This window comes from Papilio machaon, chromosome 29, assembly GCF_912999745.1.
Source record: "Papilio machaon chromosome 29, ilPapMach1.1, whole genome shotgun sequence".
In the NCBI taxonomy this organism is placed as follows: Eukaryota; Metazoa; Arthropoda; class Insecta; order Lepidoptera; family Papilionidae; genus Papilio; species Papilio machaon.
In genome coordinates this window covers 2653288-2663247 of record NC_060014.1, presented here as the reverse complement: position 1 = coordinate 2663247, position 9960 = coordinate 2653288, and positions in this window count along the sequence as shown.

Below are 9960 nucleotides of genomic sequence, written 5' to 3'. Positions count from 1 at the left end.
ATAACTCTGAAATTTAAAAAAAAAAACTTTATCTATGTTTTGTGGAAAAAAAATCTTACAAAAATTTATCATTTTGGTATTAGAATTAAAATTTTTTAAGAGTCGTATCTTTCGATTACATAAGACCTTATTACACGATATAAGACTTCCGACGAATCGGGATACGCTTGCGTTTGTCTCCGCCCATTTAGATTGGATACGGCTTTCTCTTTTCCTCTTACAGTATTAGTAAAGAACGCAGAGATTTGTTTTAATTTGATTAAGTCTTCTACGTTGGTGACGCAGTGGTTAAAAATTTTAACCTATAAGCCCTGGGTACTGTTTTCGAATACCGGAACGGCTGCACCGATTTTAATGGGACTTTATCTGGAAGGTATCTGATCCACGCGGATATATTACAGGCTACTTTTTTAAATTTCGTACTGACAAAGTCGCAGGCAATTGCTAGTGTTTGTATTTTTTATTTATTTATGATCACATACCTATTATTGTTCTTTATTTCACCTTCCAAATCATAAACACACTACATCTTTTGTTTAAAAATGTGTTTTCTTTCGTTTACATTTTACAAGCTGTCGTCCGCGACTCCGTCCGCGCGGAATTAAAAAAAAAAAACGTAATTAGTAGCCGTTTTGTTCTTCCAGACTATGTTCCACATCTGTGACAAATTTCAGCGAGATCTATGCAGTCGTTCTGGAGATATCTTCTAACAAATATCCATCCATCCATCCATACATTCGTATTTATAATATTAGTAACATTGGTGCAAGTTACAATTATTTACACTATAAGAAATGTTTCAACAAATAATTAATTTTTACTTTGACGTGTGCTTCCATTGATACATGTGTCTCATTCATTCTCTTTTACAAAAATGAGACGAAATATATATGCATATATTTACGCAATAAAAACCCACCGTTATTCCAACAATTATCACAATTGCCTTATGAAATGCATCATTATTTGTACAGCTTTTGGAAAAATGTATTGTTAAAATTTTGTATATAAATACGGTTTTAACTTTATAATATTATATCAAAAGCATAAAGTACATCATGGATAAAATTATTTTAATATTGCTGGCTTTGGTAAGTAATTTCAATATTTTTTTTTGTCAAAAGATATTTATTTTTTACCTATTTGTAATACTTCAGATGTCAGTCTATGTCAATTTAATTTTTAATTTCAATTTTCGTTTTTATAGTCTATGACAGTTTTTTATTTTTTTCTTTTATTTCTAGGCACTAGTTGCTGTAGTACAGCCAAGTAAGTAAACTATTGTTTATTTTTAAATTACTTAATTAATTAAAATGTTATTGAAAATGTTTAAACAATTATTGTGAAATTTTGAATTATTTAAAAATATACATGACTTTCAATATTTTTGGTAAATAAAAAAAAAATATCTCAAACAGATTGCATTAATCTTATAAAAACGACCACAACAACAACGAAGAAACCAACAGCTTGCACGGATACAACAACAACATCACCAACAACAAAAAAACCGACGACAACAACAACAAACCCAACGACGACAACAACAAAACCAATGACGACAACAACAAAACCAACGACAACAACAACAAAACCATCGACAACAACAACAAAACCAACGACAACAACAACAAAACCAACGACAACAACAACAAAACCAACGACAACATCAACACCAACAACAACCGAACCCTGCACAAGTCCAGAAACAACAGAACAACCTAGTTGCACAGATAAACCTGAATCCAATCCGTATTACAATGCCTATAGCAGCGCTGAAAGTGAAGCGGCAAGCATTGCTTCAGGTAAAGGAGGCAACGCTTTAGCATTAGCTAAAGCGAAAAGCAAGGCGACCAGCATAGTGTGAAACTCTGCAAACAGCGCTGCAGTCGCTTACAGTAACAATCTGACAATTATTTGTAGATGTTATTTTTAAATATTGACGATTGTTAAAATTAAATCATTTAACGGTTTCATTTTTTTTAATTCCTAATTTAATTGAACATAAGTAATCATCATCAGCTCACTATACCTATGTCCCCACTGAGGGTCTCGGAGCCTACCCTAAGTTAGGGGTGATTAGGCCATAGTCAACCACGCTGGCACAGTGCGAGTTGGTTGGCTACACACATATCATTAAATTTCTTCTCAGATATGTGCAGCATCACGATGTTATCCTTCACCGTAAGAACGTCGGATAAATGTACATATGTAGGTAAATCGAAAAACACATTGGTACATGGCGGGATTCGAACCCAGGACCTGTAGATTGCAAGTCAAGTGCTTGACCCCAGAGTCACCGACGCTCAACATAAGTAATATATAAAAAAAAATCTCTATAAAACGAAAAGAGCAAATGGGTAAAATGCTACCCGTAAAATGCGACTGTTACGGTATCGGTTGTTTATTGCGTGCCGGAAGCCTTATTTTAGCCATCTTTCCTTTTCCACCCTTTTATTATAAGCAAAGGATGAGAAGGAGAAGTTGATTTGACGGAGGAGGAGGTGCATATGAAGGGAAAATATCGTCTTTCTGTGCGTCCACTCCTCCGTCGATTAAAGGTAGGCAATGCATCAACAATTTTGGGCAGCGATGAATTGCTCGTTTACCACCTTACAATATAAAAAATCCATTCGCATTCTCTCTGTTATTTCAAAATGTATGAGAGGAATAACAATATGTTTTCATAGAATTGTTTAGATAATCATAGTTTCGTAGACGCTGAATCAAAAAAAAATCTAGGAATAAAATATATTGGAGTTAGCCTAGCCTATATCATTCGGGGATTGTGTAGCTAGCCAACATTGAAATAATTTTTCATATCGTTTCAGTAGTTTAGAAGTTCATAATTTATTCAATACAAACAAAAAAAAACTTTACTCTTTTATTTATGTCTTTATTGGTATAGATCTAAATTTAATTTTATTAAATTTTTACAACAAATAATTCTGTTAATCTTATTCAAATAAAAATATCAAGCAACCTTATCTAATGTTGATTATAATTATATAATAAAACCATTAACAGACCCCAAGTTTATCGTATAATTACATTATTATCAACGTAACACAAAACCGCAATCGAATAGATTTCGCGCCATTGTATTTTCCCTCCAAATGTTTTGACAGCGTTACGCCATTTTGATAATTGAAATGTCACAGGGGAGAGTCTGTATTAACTATAAACTTAACGATAGTTTAACTCTTAATTCTTGGAAATTATAAAAGACGGACTAAATAAATTTAGATAACACTATCATCATTATCATTTGATTTTAGAGAATAAACATTTTAGTTGCAAAATAGAATTATTAAAGATTTTGCTTTTAGTTTTTTTAAGGTTATAAAGTGGCAAACGAGCAAGCGGCAACTTGAATTCGAAAAAATAGCAAAGCGACCGTTGCCCATGCATTTGCAGATGCGTAGGTATACCTTTAATCGACAAAGGATGGAATGCACAGAATGATGGTTGTTTCCTATGCGTCCCAGTCTGCCAAATCCACCTCCCTTTATCATCCCTTCCTTATAACAAAAGAATTTGAAGGGGAATAGTACTAAAATGAGGACTGCAGCCCGGTGGTATTACACCAGTACAACCGGGTCACTCATGCAAAATATATAATTGCGGGTCCTTGTTAAATTTTAAACTGTAGTTAACTATCCCGTTACCAGTAACAGTTTTACCAGACTCAATAAATACGCCCCTCTAATACACTTGATACTTGAATTGATAACCTAAAATGTAGATTTACGATATTTCTGTATGGAATAAAAGGTTACATTAATTTCTCACAGCCATATTATTTCCATGGGTTATAATGTTTTAAATTATATTAAAATTTCCACAATGATAGCTATTTTTAGTAAAAAGTCTTTCAATCATTTTTGCTCAACTGAGAGAAAGGTTATTTCTTAAGATCGTCCGTTCCATTATGCACTGTAACTAAACGACTTGACCGAATTTTAAGTTATTCGATTGGTATACTTTGTTGTATTTATTGTCGCATTCCAAAACTTTAAAGTGTCACTAAGGGAGACGCTCAGTGTAAATTTCTGGCACTAAATGTATTAAGAAAGACTACTTAATGATTCCGAGTACAGTTAATCTAGCAAATTTAATGTATTCATTAATTACTAGTTCTGTCAGTTTGACCTTTTAATATGTTATTTTACTAATATTATAAATAAGAAAGCTTAGATGGATGGATGAATGTTTGTTTCAAGGTTTCTCCGGAACGGTTCAACGGATCTTGATGAAATTTGATGCATATGTGGAACATAGTCTGGAAGAACACATAAGCCATTTATAAAGTTTGTTTTTAATTCCGCATGAACGGAGTCATTTAACTTTTTAATTTCCAAAAAGATCAAGGTACGCCAAACAATCTTCTAATTCTTTGTTTTTTTTTTAACTTTTTTTCGACAAACTATTTAAAAGACTAATGTTTGTAAAAGTGCGTAAAGGTCATAAATAAACACTTTAATTGTGTGAGCACACGCCGTTACACTGGGGACTCGTAAACTGACGCCCATACATTCCCAATTATCACAATATTGCTGTTTAGTGCTCAAGGTTCCGTATCAATATTAAAAAAATTAAGTAGCTATTGAAATATGTATAATATTCTTGGTCTAATTGGAACGAAGTTCCTTATCGCGCATTGTGAAAGGGGGCTAGACGGAAAAAATTCTTACGAAAAGTTGTCACGACACTTTTTGCAATAGTAAGTATGTTAACGACGAATGAGCGCTACTTCACCATGGCAACCACGTGACAATATATAACGAAAATTCATAGAAATAAAATGTACTTCTTGTGAAGACTTAAGTTTTTTATTCATAGAATAAACATTGGTTCCTTCACTAATTAATCGAAAGGAACTTCGTTCCATCCGGGTGTCCCAACACACCTCTCAAGTTTTTTTTATGTCGTATACGACTCAGTCCAAGTAAAAAAAATTAAAGAGTCAGTTAAGAACATATTTTAAAATACACTAAAATCTCATCAAAACTTTTCATTTTAATTTACAATCAATGAATTCTTGAATTTTAATATAAAATTAACATTATTTAATTAGATTTACATAAGCATAATTTGACAAGTAAAAGTCCAAATACATCATTAAAAATATCACACCTAAAACCGTTTTATGTACCGTGTAAAGGAACGCTAAAATCATCAACAAAAATGCAATCTAAAACCGCGCGTGTCACATAACATTCAAATTAGGAAGCGGAACGGAACGCGACCTCGCCTTAGATTTGCCGCCATTTTTTCTGTCACTTTTTTGGCTGCTGTCATTTATTTACGATCCGTGAAATATTTTTTTTTTCTTTAAGTAGGAATAATTGATATCCCATGTTAAATATTAGACGATTGCAATGAAAACGTATTTATTTTTTAGAATTCGCAAAACCATATACATTTTATGCAACTAAAAACATCTGTGTTCATATAACCTTTGTTTTAAATTGTTTTTAATCATACATCTGAATAAATATTTTGCAAAATAATACACCTACTTATCAATTAAGTAAACAAAAATTACAGTATTCATAATTTATTAAATTGCATATTTGTGCAGTCTCTGTACGTTTCTTACATTATTTATCAAATATAGTTATTGTCCTTTCCAATGAATTATCGTCGTATATAGAAAGAAGTTTTGTTTCTGTCGCGTTTAACAAAGTTATGGCAATTTCAAAATACGCTTCTAAACACGACGCCAAAGCAGAGTCGAAAGCTGGCGACCTTTGCTATAACCTGTGTACGTCACAGCATTAACTATGACGTCACGTAATTAGGAACTCATATATATTGATTCTTTTTGGAACGAAGTTCCTTATCGCGCGTTGTGAAAGGGGGCTAGACGGAAAAAATTCTTAGGAAAAGTTGTCACGACACTTTTTGCTATAGTAAGTATGTTAACGACGAATGAGCGCTACTTCACCATGGCAACCACGTGACAATATATAACGAAAATTCATAGAAATAAAATGTACTTCTTGTGAAGACTTAAGTTTTTTATTCATAGAATAAACATTGGTTCCTTCACTAATTAATCGAAAGGAACTTCGTTCCATCCGGGTGTCCCAACACACCTCTCAAGTTTTTTTTATTTATTGTTTGACTTTTAGAATTAGAGAAGAATATGGAGTGGGAAATAAGTAAAAAATAATGAAAATTGACGACGATAAAATGAAGTTTTTAATACGAGCCGCCCCCTACATGTATACAGTTACAAAGCGAAGTAAAAGCAGACAAAACTTTTTTTTTTCTCTTTCTTATTTTTTTTCTCTTGTATTTGTGTGGTAATAAACGAGTTTCTTTCTTTCTTTCTTCTTTAAAACATTTTCTTTGAATAATTAAAAATTTTTGGCTTTATAGCATCTATAAAATTACGCGAATAATTAAAAAAAAAATCGTGAATCACGCGAACAGTTTATGCTGTAATTTATACGTCTATAATTATGAGGTTATATTATAAAAGACATGTTTTGTTTTAAGACATTTACAAAAACGAATACTTCGCTCTGTGGTTGAGTCGAATATTTTTTTATTCATCAGTAATTTTTTATCGACAATATGAAATATCTTTTCTTCTTCCTTGTGGTAAGTTTTATATTTAAAGAGTATGTAGACCATAGATAACCATTTTAGTTCTGGTAGAATCTTTACAAAAATCACTTGTTTCTTCTTCACTGGTAAGGCAAAATAGTAAGTTTTATAGTTTTCAAATGTCTTGGTCGCTCTGAACTTCGCGTGAGTCGTTGCGCTATACGCAATGTCAAGTAGAGGTGCGTAGTGGGATGTGGAAGGAGGGCATTATTCAGCGTGCCGAAGACCTTGAGCCGCCAAGATATATGAAAAGAAATATACCCGTATTCGAAGAGCATGTTTCCTTTTCCATACCTCCCCTCTCCCCAACCCTACCTCGGGCAGTAACGGTTCTAGCTCTTCTACCGCCCTGTGCATTTTAACTGTGCCTTTCATGGTGTTTACAGGTTTATGTGAGTCTGTGTAATTCGCAGACCTGTGGCACCCCTTTCTGTGCAACGCCCTGGTGGGTCGTCCAACCGCAAACCCTAACGCCGACCCTGTCTGTTACAAATGTGTTTTATATTAACGTAATACTTTCTTCATCAGGTCACAGTAGCGTTTTACAGCCCTGGTAAATCGGATGGTAGGTTTTTTTTTTTAAAAAAGTGTATTTTTAATAACATGCCACTCGGGAGGTTCATCACATTGCAACCGCACCGACAGTTTGACATCTCATATACTGTTCGTAAGAAACGGAATTCTTACCACGATTAGGCTGTTTAAGCTCCCGATATTTCGGCACAGTTTCATGCGCCATGATCACGGGTTGACTGGTGTTGTGCGGTAGTGTGAAAAATGTTAAAGATAGTCGTATCGCTCTACCTTCTTTCTAATTCGGCGACCACTACTACTGTCCGCGTTCTCACTGCACATTAAGTTCGCACTCGATGTTATTTTTTGGTGTCGACGCAGTTTCTTACGAACAGTATATTAGTAAAAACCACGAAAGTTTAAAGTTGTGCATCTCTCTTATATTCTCTGTTCTCATACAAATAGAGATGATGGTCATCTTGTCTTTTTTCAGATGACAATGACGTGGCGAATGCTATTAGTAAGTGTCCTTAATATCGTCTTAAAACTTTCAATTTATGACCAGCTGTAGCCCGCGGATTCGTCCGCGCTGATTAAAAAAAAACTCAATAAGTAGCTTATGTGTTCTTCAAGACTATATTCTACATCTATGTCAAATTTCATCAAGATTCATTGAGTCGTTCCGGAGGTATCTTCAAACAAACATCCATCTAAACATTAGTATTTATAATATTAGTACATACATAAAAAATATTTAATTTACAATTTTTTTTTCCAGCTGAAGGTCTTAAAAAAGCAACCGATTTTAACGAAAAGATATGTAAGTTATATATTATGTATTAATTAAAAGACGCTCAAAAATTGAGCCTATTTAACAGGGGGTCTAGCAAGAATTTTTGCTAATAATCGTTGGTTTCTGAGATTAAAATACCTATATAAAAGTTATCTCTGTTTTGGTAATGATAATGAGAGTGCTGACAGTATGTTTTCTACATAGATTATGTTCTCAAGAACCAACGATAAACATATCGACACCGACAAAATTCTTATTAGATTTGTACAATGCACCTACCGTTCGAAAGTACAACGAGAAATCTCGTACTCATTTTATCATTTTTTATATTGATGGCGTTACGTAATACTTTATCGAAAATCGAAGCGAGCGTATCACCATCTCAAAGGCCGGCAACGCATCTGCGATTCCTCTGGTATTGTAGATGTCCATGGGCGTCGATGAACATCTTGGTGTTCCCGATGCTCGTTTGCCCCCTTCTCTTATAAAAAAATAAAAAAAAAAAAAAAAAATTTGCGTGCTTCGAAATTCTTGGCTGTACGTGCAATCGAACATAGATTCTAATTGCTTTGTTAGACTGCGCAAAACATCTGATCGGAAGATCAGCCGTACTTTAGAGTCGACATCTGGCGAATGCTCAGCGCGCAAGCTACTCGCAAGATGCTTGCATATGACACTTTTATCAGCCGTGATATCTGAATTCACTTACTTCGGTCTTCCTCTTTCACATGCTCTAAACCTTGGTTACATACGAGTAAATGCTACAAAATATTTTTTATGTTACAGCGGATTTAGCAATGAAGTTTTTATCGAAAATTAACGGTAAGTTTGTCTCATACTTTCTCAACTATTAATATCAGTTTAAACTTCATCAGTGGGTTTCTGAGACCAATATGTCCGTTTAAAACATATCAGTATTCTGCTTTTAGACCAGTGTAGAAGCTGTTTAAAATAATAAAAAATGAAAAAAACCTTAAAGAGAGATCAGATCGCCCGTAAATTATTTTTCCTTTAATTTTTATATCCCCCTCCTTTTCTAATGCGTTTCATTCTATTATTTTTTTTTTTTTATTTTTTTTTTGTTTTAAAAATTATCGTCATTGGTCTATTTGTCAAAGATAACGATAGGGATGTGTTTTATACAAAGACAATGATCTCAGAAACCAACGGTTAATAATTTTTTTTTGACAATTCGTTGTACAATTTTCACAGACCAAGTGGAGGACTTTATTGATAAAGTCAGAAGAGGTAAGTAAATTAAAATACGTTGTTAATAATAAATTATCTATATATTAGGACGTGAAGTGTCAAAATTCAATTGCTCAAATGTTAACGGACGGCTTCGTCATTGGTTGAGAATTGCCACCAAGGCAACCATCGTTGCTGCTATTGGCTTGCAATTACTAACACCCTAAGTTAAGTTTAATTACGCGAAAATGTATATCCTAAAAAGTGTCGTAAGTATAGGGCTTTTAATTAAAATAAAGTATTACTCAAAAATATGCTTTGATTGTTAACGTCCTACATAATAAAGAAGAGTGTACATAACCTCCTTCTTTTTTAGGTCGGCCAAAAAAGAACGCTTTTTTATAGTAGTAAAGATGTCTTGTATTTTCTTTTCAGCAAATCTTTTCTCAAAGGCAAAAGATATCACAGAAAATATAAGTAAGTTCTTTATCGTGTTAAAATTATTTTTATAGCCCGAATAGGAAAAAAAAAACTTGGCCGTAATACGGAAATATATGGAAATACATACTTTGCGTACTTTAGAAAATAACGTACGTAATAAAGAAGCCTATTGAAGCGCACCCCAGGCCAGAATATTTATATTCAGAATATATATATATGAATTGATTGACCCCTGAAATTATTAATATTTTAAATCTGCAAGGAAGTAGACTTATTTTATATCTGACTAGCTTTTGTCCGAAATTTTGTCTGCGAAGAATTCAAAAGAGAGAAAGAAAAAAAAGGGTAAAATATCTCGTGTGTTATTCGAGACTATGTTTTATATCTGAGCCAGATTTCAATACGAT